A 14,151-nucleotide genomic window follows, 5' to 3' on the forward strand; every position below is an offset into this window, starting at 1 on the left:
CATACTGCTGATGATATCTTGCTTGTGGTTGTCTATGTGGATGACCTTATCATTACTGGCAGCTCTGCACATTTGATCCATGGGATCAAACAAGATTTATGCAGAACTTTTGAGATGACAGACTTGGGACTTCTTCATTACTGTCTGGGGGTTGAAGTTTGGCACACTGAAAATCATATTTTTCTCTCTCAATCCAAGTATGCAAAAAATCTTGTGGACAGGTTCAGAATGCAGGATTGCAAACCAACCACGACTCCTATGGAACCAGGGCTCAAACTTTCATCGCAATCCTCCTCTCCCCTTGTGGATGAAACTTTATTCAGGCAAATAGTGGGCAGTCTCATCTATCTTACTGCCACCAGACCTGACATCAGTTTTGCAGTAAGCTATATCTCCCGCTTTATGTCAGCTCCTAAAGCTGATCATTGGATAGCAGCAAAGCGTGTGCTACGATATGTGCGTGGTACTTCTGATTATGGCCTCTTATATACTCGCAGTTCCAATCCTATTCTCAGTGGTTACACTGACTCTGACTGGGCCGGTTCGGTTGATGACCGTAAATCTACAGCTGGGTATGTGTTTAGTCTAGGATCTGGTGCTGTTACTTGGACTAGTAAGAAGCAACAGGCAGTGGCTCTCTCCTCAACAGAAGCAGAGTATCGGGGAGCAGTTAAGGCATCCTGTGAGGCAGTTTGGCTTCGACGTATGCTTGCAGATATGCATGTTTCCCAGACCGGGCCTACTTCTTTGTTTTGTGATAATCAGGGAGTTCTCAAACTTGCCAAAAATCCAGTCTTTCATGAAAGAACAAAGCATGTGGAAACTCATTGCCACTACATTCGCCAGCTTGTTGAAGATGGCTCAGTTCAGTTGCAATATGTTCCCACAACAGAGCAGCCCGCCGACATCTTCACCAAGCCTCTTGGTCCTGATAAATTTGTAAAATTCAGAGGGTCTATTGGTGTTGTAAATAGATTGAGTATTAAGGGAGGGTATTAGAATATTCCTATTCCTATTTAGTATTTAATACTCATTCTTTTAGCTGTTGCTATTTTTATTCGTTTAAGCAGTTTCTTAGATGAAACTTAGTGTTTCCATATTCTACATAGAAACTTGATGTTTCTATTATTGTAAATATCTCTGTATTATCATTGAGCTTCTTGCTCACTTTGAATTAATTGATTCGACATTCTTTTAAAGGGTTTAGCCTAACTCCGAGCCAAAGTCAAACCCACAAAATGGTGCGAATTCTCCAGCTAATTGACAATTCGCCCTATTATACGAATTAGGATTTCAGGCCCGAATAACATCCGAAAAATTCTAATATTTTAACCACGGACTCCTCTCAAAAAACCTAGAAAACCCACGAAGCAATTTGGCTGGTTTAGACTTCTGAAATTCGACCCCCTTGGAGCCTAGCTTCCGCTGCAATTGTAAAACTCGGCTTGTTGGAATCTGCCTGTAAATGCTCTCGGAAATGGACCCAAAGTGCTGGGCTGACCTTTGCTATCAATCCCCTGACTTCCCAGATGGGCTTCTGGCCTATGGCACCTACTCCTTAGCTCCACGAAATCGTTGGCTGGCCCTCTGCACTGTCCCGAAGCCCAGTTATTCGAACTGTTGGGATGCTGGCTGCAAAACTCACAAGAAAGGCTGGCCCTTTGCTGCTCTCCCAATCCTCTAACTCTCCTGGCAATTGCTTGATCACTAATGGCTCCAAACTCACCTTGCGCATTCTCTAGCTAGCTAGAATTACGCACTCCCTGTTGTGGCTGAATGGTAGTGCTGTAACACACACTCAGAAACTCCTGAAGTACTTATGGAACTGCCTCTCTAGGGCGGGAACAAATGGTCCCCTGAAGTAGAGGTTGAATCTCCCGCTTGAGAGATTCGTGGCTAAACAACCGGTTGACTCAGCTAAACAACACAACAAACAGTCAAGTAATTTTCATTGCAAGGTGTAAGAATGAATCCAAATGAGAGCTTCCTCCTGCTTTTATCTTTGTGGGTCTTCCTTGCCTCATGTGGGCCCCTCCATCAAACACTTCGAATTCCCTCCAAGCCATTTGAATGGCCTAGTTCGAATTCCCACGTGGGTGGCCCCCACCTTCGACTAGCAACCAAATTAAATCAAATTTCCTCCTAAGTCCCTAAGTCGAAAATGCTGGGTTCTTTCCCTTAGCCAAAATTGTGCAAAAATGTGTGGAAACACCATCAATGAATGTATTGAATTGATTTACAATGAGCAATGAAGCTCAATAAATAATACAAATGTATTTACATAAATAGAAACAACAAGTTTCTACTAGAAAATAGAAAAAACAAGTTTCTTCTAAAATAACATTATTCTAATACCCTCCCTTAATGCTCAATCTATTTACAACACCTATAGACCCTCTGAATTTTACGAACTTATCATGACCAAGGGGCTTGATGAAGATGTCTGCTGGCTGCTCCGTTGTGGGAACATACAACAACTGAATGGATCTGTCTTCAACAAGCTGTCGAATGTAGTGACAATGAGTTTCCACATGCTTTGTTCGTTCATGGAAGACTGGATTCTTGGCAAGTTTGATCACTCCTTGATTATCACAGAACAAGGGAGTAGGCCCTGCCTGGGAAACATGCATATCCGCTGTTGTCGCACAGATTGTCACGACAACATTCAGACCGGGGGCTGTCACTCTGATCCCCGATCTCTCCGTTTAAGCCTGTCTCCCGCGGCTAAGGGGGGTAGACCCTGTAGGGAAATGGATGTCCAACCGTGAACCAGTTGGGTTGGGAGACACGAAGGAACAAGCACTAAATTGATTTTATTATATTAATAGACCAGTGCCTTATCAAGTTAATGTTTAAATGATTACTTACTAAATGTTGCAGAAATGTAAACCATGTAGAGCAATCATTTATCATTAAATAACTCAAACAAAGATTAAATCAGAGGCGAGAAAATGCTTAAATGATATTCCAACAATTTAAAACTTCGAAAGATAAAGATCGATACACAACCATGTAATTTTAAACGCTAACCAGATATCACATTCATGATCATTCAAGCATACTAAATCACATAAAAATGATAAACATTAATTCCACATCAAAATTTTAATCTTAGCAGGAAAAAATAAAACGTGATAAATCCCCGAGCCAAGACTGAATCTGGAAAAATATTTCCAAAATATATTTATGTCTTTTAGATAAATCAAAATTTTAAAACTAAATGAAACTTTTAAATCGAAAAAAAAAATCAAAATCTAAACTATAAGAAAACAATTTCCTTATGCTTTTTTTTTAAAGATTTATAATTTTTATGAATTTTTTTATTGTTATATTTAAAAAAAAATAAAAAAAATCTAAACTAAAACTAAAACAAAACTTGAAATTAAAATCTAATCTAAATCTAAAGTCTAATAAAAAGGAACTTTTATGTTTTTATTATTATTATTATTATTATTTTTTAATATTTAAATAAATTTAAAACTAAATCAGAAATAATCTAATGCATGAAAAGCCTAAATAAATTTTAAGTCTAACACAAATAAAAAAATGAAAATCGAATTTTTTTTATTTTAATTTTTGATGAACCTAAAACTAAGAAAACAGACCTACGCAAATCCCTAACCAAAAAAATACGATGAAACAGGTAAACTAAACTAAAACTTAGAAAAAAAAAGAAAAGAAAATCAACCTTTGCAATACAAAAATTATAGTACGCAGGAAAATAAACTCGGCTTACCATACAGATTTCGTCCAATGTGATCCCTGGCTTGTGCTATAACAGTTACCTAGCCTGTAAAAACGTGATTTCTTACAGTGCGTTGGCAGAATGCTCCTCGATGGCGGATGGATATCGTTTGCGGGTTTGCAGGTAGGATGAAGACTCGATCCACGCAGCGCGCAGGTGAGCCAGTTCTGTTAATTGTTTGATGGATGCACAGCTGAGGAAATCGCACAGGTAAATGGGGTTGCCGCAGGCTGGAAATGTATACGCAGGGGATTTACAGTGAGAGGATTGAAGACTGAACGCAGGAAATTGTGGAAACGTGGGATAGATAGCGTGGGCAGTGCGTGAGAAATCGATGGGAAATCGTAGAGATGACTGCGTGGAGCAGAACGAATTTGCAGCGTTTGGGTAGCGACTGAACAATGGTACGCATGGTAGCGGCTATGCAGCGTTTGCGAGCACCACGTGAGAAAGGCAAGGGAGAATTGAGCAACTCGGACCAGATTTGAGGAGGAAGTGGCAGCTTGAGAGAGATGAAGGGGCTGAATGATAGTTGCAGAGGGAGGAGCTGAGCTGTGTGTGGAGCTTGGAGATGGATTGATGGCTGCAACGCGGGAGTTGGAGTGAGAAAATAGAAATCTGAAATCTGGCAACAATCTAGAAGCTCCACACAGCCTCCTTTTAAAGAAAAAATTTCGAAATATTTTTCCTGGAGATGAAATCCCTGCAGATGCTTCTTCAGATAAAATTTGAAAACCCTAAGCAGCAGACAGCGCTGATAAACCCTCGGAAATCTTCAGAAACCCTGCAACCTGGAATGAAAAATCACCCAAAAATAATGTGCATAAAACAAAATTAAAACCCTAGATCAGCTAAACAACATTTACAGTATTTACAAATCTAAGGCTCCTTAGCAGCCAGATTTGTCAATAATCCACAATTATATTTTCAGAATTTCAAACTTAATGTGAGGTGCTTTAGAAAACCCTGCATGCATTAATAAAAAATTTCAAATGATAAGCCCGGGATCAAGAACTGGCTGGGCTCTTTCAGAAAACACAACCCGGGAGTTGGCTGGTTCAGCCGAGAACTTCCCCTAATGCCCGGTAATCTAAAAAAAGATTTCCTGCACAGCTTAAAATCAACCATCAACATAGAAGGAGAAAACAATAGTGAAACCCCGATCAAATGGAGATACCTGCCACTATATTTCAGAAACTAAACTATCATTCAAACCCCAAAGATCAGACAAGATACCCGTGCCTAGATCAATCTTCATTAAGCTACCATCAATGGCTGAAAATAAAATTATGCAGAAAAATAAAACAATCTTACAACATTTCCAGAAGAGTAACACCAGCAAGATTTTTAACCCCAAAGTCTTTCTTTATTGCACAAAAATGACTACAAGAGAGCTTTCTTTAGCACCAGACTCTCAGATCTCTTCTGATCTCAAATGACCCCTAGCACCCTATTTAAAGGAAAAATTCCCAACAGCTAGTTCGAGTGATCCATGTTAAAATGATCTCGACTGTCGATGAGAATCAAGATATCTCTTAATCTCATCCGTCGAATTTTTAATGCATTAAAAAATTGAAATTTTGCATTTATTTACTCAAAAATATTATTATTTTATTAATTTTAGGTTTTTACTTTATTTTTTTATTTTTATCTAAATTTTTATTTATTTTATAAATTTTATTATTTTTTATTTTTTTTAAATTTTTATTTTTCAGTTATTTTTTAATTTTTAATTTATTTTTTAAATGGATCCTCGAACTTAGCTTTTGGAAAAATCACCTAGGACCTAGGACTTAGGACTTATGAGGGGATTAAAACATTTTCTAACCCTCAAGACACTTTACATCATGACTTTTACAACTTTACATCTCAAGGGGGAGAACCCATTTGACATAGACCCTCATAAACCACCCAGTTCTGCGACACAACTATAATCTAGCAGATTAACACACTAGGATTCTCCTAAGATTCTAATGACAAAATCCATTTCGGCTTTGGGGTTAGGTTGAAGGAAAACTCTGCCGATCATAGATCGGTGAGACAAAAAACCTTCCGGAACGTAGATTATCACTAGGAAATTAGGTCCACCTAGGCAATTTACATACATGACTCATATCTGCTAAGATTATTTACAATTCACACATGCAAACTGGGTTTACAACATAATCTGATCAAGTCGACGATGACTGTCGAATGGCACGGACATGTCGATCAAGCGCTATCCCTTTTTGCGAAGAAAAGGGGGTGTATTGCTATGGGTAGTTGACACGTAGTGGTCAACATCCGCAAGCATACGTCGAAGCCGAACTGCCTCACAAGATGCCTTAACTGCTCCCCGGTATTCTGCTTCTATCAAGGAGAGAGCCACTGCCTGCTGCTTCTTACTCGTCCAGGTGACAGCACCGGATCCCAGACTAAACACATACCCAGCTGTAGATTTACGGTCATCAACCGAACCGACCTAGTCAGAATCTGTGTAACCACTGAGAGTGAGATCAGAACTCTGAGTGTACAGAAGTCCATAATCAGTAGTGCCACGCACATAATGCAGCACACGCTTCGCGGCTATCCAATGATCAGCCTTAGGAGTTGACATGAAGCGTGAAATGTAGCTCATTGCAAAACTGATGTCAGGTCTAGTGGCAGTAAGGTAGATGAGGCTGCCCACTAATTGTCTGAATAAAGTTTCATCCACAAGTGGTGAGGATGACTGAGTTGAAAGTTTGAGCCCTGGTTCCATAGGAGTCGTGGCAGGTTTGCAATCCTGCATTCTGAACCTATCCACAAGATTTCTGGCATACTTGGACTGAGCAAACTGCTCAATCATAATACAGAGATATTTACAATAATAGAAACATCAGGTTTCTATGTAGAATATAGAAACACTCAGTTTCATCAAAGAAACTGCTAAAAGAATATAAATAGCAACAGCTAAAAGGAATGAGCATTAAATGCTAAATAGGAATATTCTAATATATTCTAATACCCTCCCTTAATGCTCAATCTATTTACAACACCAATAGACCCTCTGAATTTTACAAATTTATCAGGACCAAGAGGCTTGGTGAAGATGTCGGCGGGCTGCTCTGTTGTGGGAACATATTGCAACTGAACTGAGCCGTCTTCAACAAGCTGGCGAATGTAGTGGCAATGAGTTTCCACATGCTTTGTTCGTTCATGAAAGACAGGATTCTTGGCAAGTTTGAGCACTCCCTGATTATCACAAAACAAAGAAGTAGGCCCTGTCTGGGAAACATGCATATCTGCCAGCATACGTCGAAGCCAAACTGCCTCACAGGATGCCTTAACTGCTCCCCGATACTCGGCTTCTGTTGAGGAGAGAGCCACTGCCTGTTGCTTCTTACTATTCCAAGTAACAGCACCGGATCCTAGATTAAACACATACCCAGCTGTAGATTTACGGTCATCAACCGAACCGGCCCAGTCAGAATCAGTGTAACCACTGAGAATAGGATTGGAACTTCGAGTGTATAGGAGGCCATAATCAGAAGTGCCACGCACATATCGTAGCACACACTTTGCTGCTTGCCAATGATCAGCTTTAGGAGCGGACATGAAGCGAGAAATGTAGCTTACTGCAAAACTGATGTCAGGTCTGGTAGCAGTAAGATAGATGAGACTGCCCACTAATTGCCTGAATAAAGTTTCATCCACAAGGGGAGAGGATGACTGAGCTGAAAGTTTGAGCCCTGGTTCCATAGGAGTCGTGGCCGGTTTGCAATCCTGCATTCTGAATCTGTCCACAAGATTTTTGGCATACTTGGACTGAGAGAGAAAGATCTGATTTTCAGTCTGCCAAACTTCAACCCCAGACAATAATGAAGAAGCCCCAAGTCTGTCATCTCAAAAGTTCTGCATAAATCTTGTTTGATCCCATGGATCAAATGTGCAGAGCTGCCAGTAATGATAAGATCATCCACATAGACAACCAGAAACAAGATATCATCACCAGTATGCTTGATGTACAGGTTTGCATCAGAAGGGCTCCGCTGAAAACCCTGATCTGTCAGGTACTGATCAATTTTCATGTACCAAGCCCGAGGAGCTTGTTTCAATCCATAGATTGCTTTAGCTAACCGACACACTTTCTGTTCTTGACCAGCAACCTTGAATCCTGGAGGCTGCGTCAGGTAGACTTCTTCTTGGAGATCACCATTTAGGAAAGCACTTTTTACATCCATCTGATGAACTTTCCAATTGAACTGAGCTGCTAGGGCAAGAACAAGCCTTATGGTACTCATCTTGGCTGTAGGAGCAAAAGTCTCCTCATAGTCGATGCCTTCCTTCTGTGAAAATCCTCGAGCCACAAGCCGAGCTTTATACTTGTCTATGGTTCCATCAGCGTTGTATTTCACTTTATACACCCATTTGCAGCCTATGGGCTTTTTGTCTGCAGGAAGATCAGAAAGAGTCCATGTGTGATTCTTCTGAAGACTCTGGAATTCGGCTTCCATAGCCTGTTCCCACTCAGATGTACCCTTAGCCTCTGAATAGGTTTGAGGCTCAAAAGTACTGTGCAGGTTAGCCATAAGAGCAAAATTGACTGTAGACTGTTGTCTGTTCTTATGTCTAGAAGTTCTGCCTTCAAGGAGCTCATCATCCCGGAGATCACCAATGGTTTTAGCCCACCATTTTGGCCGAAGAGTAGAAGAAGCAATAGCAGAAGTAGAGGAACCAATATCAGGAGGAGGTGGAGGAGACTCAAGAGCAATAGGGGCCGCAAGAGGAGGGTTATTTTCTGGAGGAAGCTCAGATAGAGTATGATCAAATACTGATGCTACATCATCCCTCCCATCAGGTGGACCGACCGGAAGAAGAACACTGTGAGGCTGATCCTCAGAACACTGCTTAGAAGAAGAAGACTGAAAAAATCCTCTGTCTTCATCAAATACTACATCCCGACTGAAGCTAAGACGACCAGTGGCTATATCTATCAGCCTATAGGCCTTGTGATGATCACTGTACCCTGTCATCATGAGTTTCTGGCTTTTGGAATCCAACTTAGATCGCTTAGTAGCTGGAATCCAAACATATGCAACTGAGCCAAATACTTTGAGATGACTGATCTTAGGCTTTCGGCCAGACCAAACCTCTTCAGGAGTCTTCCCTGTAACAGCCTGAGTGGGTGATCTGTTAAGAAGATAAACAGCAGTAAATACTGCTTCAGCCCAGAATTTGTTTGGAACACTCCTGTGTTGTAGCATGGAACGAGCCATTTCAACAACCGTGCGATTGCGACGCTCGACAACACTGTTTTGCTGAGGAGTGTAAGGAGTGGTTAATTCACGTTTGATGCCATGAATATCACAGAAGTTGGCAAACGCTGAAGAACAAAATTCCCCCCCATTGTCGGTCCTAAGGGTCATGATGTTACAACCAGATTCTTTCTCCACTAATGTTTTAAACTTCTGAAAGGTACTAAGAACATCAGATTTATTTTTTAAAAAATATACCCACATCTTTCTACTGAAATCATCTCTACAATAAGTAAAAAATATTTGCAAGCAGTGATAGAAGCTGTATTCATAGGTCCGCAAATATCAGCATGAAGTAACTGAAGTACCTTAGATGCGCGCCAAGATTCTCCATTTTTGAATGAAGACCGATGTTGCTTTCCCGCTTGACAGGCGCTGCATACCCCCAACTGCTGAGTCTGAATATCAGGTAATCCAGACACAAGTCCCTCCCTAGAGAGCTGAGAGAGATACTGCATATTGAGATGCCCATATCGCTGATGCCATAGAGTGCTGATAGGAGAAATACGTGCTGCTAGAGCCACTTCTGGAGAGTCACCGGTGTCAAGTAGCCTGTATAAACCATGATCTTCTAGGCCAACAGCAACTGTTAAACTAGACTCCCTGTCAATAATGGAGCACTTGTGGGTACTGAACACTACATCAAGTTGAGGAGAATTCCTCATAATCTGGCTGACAGATAGCAGATTAATTTCCATACCAGGAACATAGTATACATTCAGAAATATAAGTGTGCGCCCACCAGACTGAATTTGAACTGTACCTCTGCCAGCTACTGTGTACTTTTCACCTCCGCCAAATACCACGGAATCACTGAAAGATGAGAAGTCAATAAACCAGTCACGCCTGTGAGAAAAATGACGTGATGCGCCAGAATCAATGTACCATGCAGAGGAAGGAACATGATCTGAAGACCTTTTAGCCATAAAGGCGTAAAAGGCAGACTCTGTTTGCTCGGAATGTTCTGCAACATTTGCTGTCTGATGTGGCCCTCCCTGTTTCCTCTGTTCAGAAGCAATCCTCTGTCGGCAATCTTTCTTCATGTGACCGAACCTGTGACAGTAATTACACTGCACACTTTTCTTCCGAGCAGGATCAAAAGGCTGAGAGGAGCCTTTCTGCTGAAAGGACTGAGAGGACTGATATTTTGCAGAAAATGCATTTTCCGAGGACACTGATGAAGCACTACTGCCAAACTGCTGTTTCCACCGATCCTGCTGCAGAAGTTTGGTACATAAATCTGGAAACTTCAGATCAACATTTGTGGTGGTAATGTTGAGCGTTTCAATGAAGTGTTCATAAGATTTCGGTAGACTTTTCAAAGTAATGACTACCATATCTTCCTCCTCCATGGTCTGACCAATGGCTTCGAGCTGATCTCGAATGTCTTTAATTTTGTTGAGATGTTCCTGTAAAGACATATGTTTGTCCATCATGATGGAGAACAACTGATTTTTGAGAAAAAAAGCTCTGCTTTTATCAGATGTCTCATGCAGTTCTTTCAACTGTTGCCAGATTTCAGCAGCTGTCTTGCCAGAAGGGATCTGTGGTAACTGATCATCAGCGACAGAGAGCTTGAGAAGCATAACAACCTCTCGATTTCGATCATCAAATTTATCTTGATCGGTCCCGGCTGTACCGGGACGAAGCTCTTTGCCCAAAATGAGTTGATCAAGACGCCTGTACTCAAAAATGGTCAACATTCTTTGTTTCCAAATGTTATAGTTGCTGCCATTAAAGCGTTGATGTCCTTCTAACATCAGATTGGTAAGTGTGGCCATTTTCCCAAAGAAAATACAGAAGTCTGACACACAAGAACAATGTAGCTGCCTGTTTATCCTGGTGTAAATTAAAGAACAGACTTTGTCCTGCTAAAAAAAAATTTTTACCCAGCAAAAATATCTCTCCAGTCTAAAACAATAGAAATACTGCTAGCACAAAATACAGTTCTGAGAATACAGTTTCCCACAGGAGAATGCAAGTCTACCACAAGTGTATACTGATGCAATAAACAGATGTCACAGGTCTGAGTTTGTAATGGAGGCTGTCAGGATCACAAGAGAAAAAAAATTCCGCTGATTGGTAACACACTGCCGGCAACCAGAACCACAAATACAGCAAATATGAAGATTGAAAAATGGACCCACGTGTGCTGTCTCAGCTTCACGTTTCTGCTGATTGGTAACACACTGCCGGCAAACACCACGGATTGGGAACGCTGATAAAGCAAATACGAAGATCTAAACAAATTGGCCCACGTGAGCTATCAAAGCTTCACGTCACGTCTCAGCTATATACGTCTCAGAGGTATAGTTCCACAGGTGTATACGCTTTATATATATACACGGGTTTGATAACACACGCGTATGACTGAAATATATCAGCGTTTGAAATATACACGGGTTTGAAATATATCAGAAATATAACGCTTGAAATACAATGAACCACGGGTTTCAAATATGTATCCACGGGTCTGAAATATATATCCACGGGTTTCAAATGTATATATGAACCACGGGTTTCAAATATGTATCCACGGGTTTGAAATATATATCCACAGGTTTCAAATGTGTATCCACGGGTTTCAAATGTATATCCACGGGTTTGAAATTACACGCGTATCCACAGATATCCACGGGTTTGACAGCGTTTGAAAATAAAACCACGAATTTGCCCGCAGATCGAATTTTCAAACCACGACTCCGACTTTCAAAAAAACAAATGAGTTTTGAGAGAAAACACCTGGATCACGATTGCTGAGGAATTCCACGTTGTGGTCGAGTAGCCGCCAGGCGAAGAAGAAGATAGCCGGATTCACGATTCCAAGCAAACTGGCCAGCCAAAAAAAATTCCGCTCCCACGAAAACAGTCACCGCCACAAAGTTATTTCCTTAATAAAATGATCATGCAAGGGAAGAATCCATTTCTGTATCGAGATGGACGACTGTAAGCTTTTATCACAGCGAGCAAAGCCGAGGCTAAGACTTAGTGAAGGCTGCCTGGCTTACAGAGGGCTCGACCTTAGAAAGGACTCAAGAGATTACGATGCAGAGAGAATTACTGTTCAAGAAATCTCTTAACCTTGCTCTGATACCATAAAAGAATGTTGAATGAATTAATTCCGAATGAGCAAACTGCTCAATCATAATACAGAGATATTTACAATAATAGAAACATCAGGTTTCTATGTAGAATATAGAAACACTCAATTTCATCAAAGAAACTGCTAAAAGAATATAAATAGCAACAGCTAAAAGGAATGAGCATTAAATGCTAAATAGGAATATTCTAATATATTCTAATAGTCCAGGTGACAGCACCGGATCCCAGACTAAACACATACCCAGCTGTAGATTTACGGTCATCAACCGAACCGACCTAGTCAGAATCTGTGTAACCACTGAGAGTGAGATCATAACTCCGAGTGTACAGAAGTCCATAATCAGTAGTGCCACGCACATAATGCAGCACACGCTTCGCGGCTATCCAATGATCAGCCTTAGGAGTTGACATGAAGCGTGAAATGTAGCTCATTGCAAAACTGATGTCAGGTCTAGTGGCAGTAAGGTAGATGAGGCTGCCCACTAATTGTCTGAATAAAGTTTCATCCACAAGTGGTGAGGATGACTGAGTTGAAAGTTTGAGCCCTGGTTCCATAGGAGTCGTGGCAGGTTTGCAATCCTGCATTCTGAACCTATCCACAAGATTTCTGGCATACTTGGACTGAGAGACAAAGATGTTGTTCTCAGTCTGCCAGACTTCAACCCCCAAACAGTAAAAGTCCCAAATCTATCATATCAAAAGTACTGCACAAATCTTGTTCGATCCCATGGATCAAATGTGCTGAGCTGCCAGTAATGATAAGGTCATCCACATAGACAACCACAAACAGAATATCATCACCAGTATGCTTGATATACAGGTTTGCATCAGATGGACTTCGCTGAAAACCATGGTCTGTTAGGTACTGATCAATTTTCATCTACCAAGCCTGAGGAGCTTGTTTCAGACCATAGAGTGCTTTGACTAATCTATAGACTTTCTGTTCTTGACCAGCAACCTTGAATCCTGGAGGTTGCGTCATGTAGACTTCTTCCTGTAAGTCACCATTTAGAAAAGCACTCTTTATATCCATCTGATGGACTTTCCAATTGAACTGAGCTGCTAGGGCAAGGACAAGCCATATGATACTCATCTTGGCTGTAGGAGCAAAGGTCTCCTCATAGTCGATGCCTTCCTTCTGTGAGAACCCTCGAGCAACAAGGCGACCTTTATACTTGTCTAGGGTTCCATCAGCTTTGTATTTCACTTTATACACCCATTTGCAGCTAATGGGCTTTTTCCTTGCAGGAAAATCACAAAGGGTCCAAGTGTGATTCTTTTGGAGACTCTGGAATTCAGCTTCCATAGCCTGTTCCCACTTAGGTGTACCCTTAGCCTCTGAATAGGTTTGAGGCTCAAAAATACTGTGCAGGTTAGCCATAAGAGAAAAATTTACTGTAGACAGCTGTTTGCTCTTATGTCTAGAAGTTCTACCTTCAAGGAGCTCATTATCCCGGAGATCACCAATGGTTTTAGCCCACCATTTAGGCCGGAGAGTAGAGGAACCAATATCAGGAGGAGGTGGAGAAGGCTCAGGAACAATAGGAGCAACAAGAGGATGGTTATTTTCTGGAGGAAGCTCAGGTAGTGCATCATCAAATATTGATGCTGCATCATCCCTCCCATCAGGTGGACCTACCAGAAGAAGAACACTGTGAGGCTGATCCTCAGAACACTGCTCAGAAGGAGGAGACTGAAAGAATCCTCTGTCTTCATCAAATACTACGTCCCGACTGAAGCTAAGACGACCAGTGGCTATATCTATCAGCCTATAGGCCTTGTGATGATCATTGTACCCTGTCATCATGAGTTTCTGGCTTTTGGAATCCAACTTAGAGCGCTTAGCAGCTGGAATCCAAACATATGCAACCGAGCCAAATACTTTGAGGTGACTGATCTTAGGCTTACGGCCAGACCAAACCTCTTCGGGAGTCTTCCCCTTAACAGCCTGAGTAGGTGATCGGTTAAGAAGATAGACAACAGTAAATACTGCTTTAGCCCAGAATTTGTTCGGAACACTCCTGTGTT

At 41.2% G+C, this 14,151-nt stretch overlaps 1 protein-coding gene across 2 annotated transcripts in view; it reads left to right on the plus strand.

Moving 5' to 3' along the window:
• The window catches only part of LOC149250742 (Zn-dependent exopeptidases superfamily protein), a 346,388-nt gene that overhangs the window by 139,814 nt on the left and 192,423 nt on the right, over window positions 1-14,151 (plus strand). The gene's annotated exons all lie outside the window — the stretch shown is intronic.

The sequence above is a fragment of the Pinus tabuliformis genome, chromosome 7 (assembly GCF_031772625.1).
Source record: "Pinus tabuliformis cultivar Carrire ecotype Pingquan chromosome 7, CPIR1, whole genome shotgun sequence".
In the NCBI taxonomy this organism is placed as follows: domain Eukaryota; kingdom Viridiplantae; phylum Streptophyta; class Pinopsida; order Pinales; family Pinaceae; genus Pinus; species Pinus tabuliformis.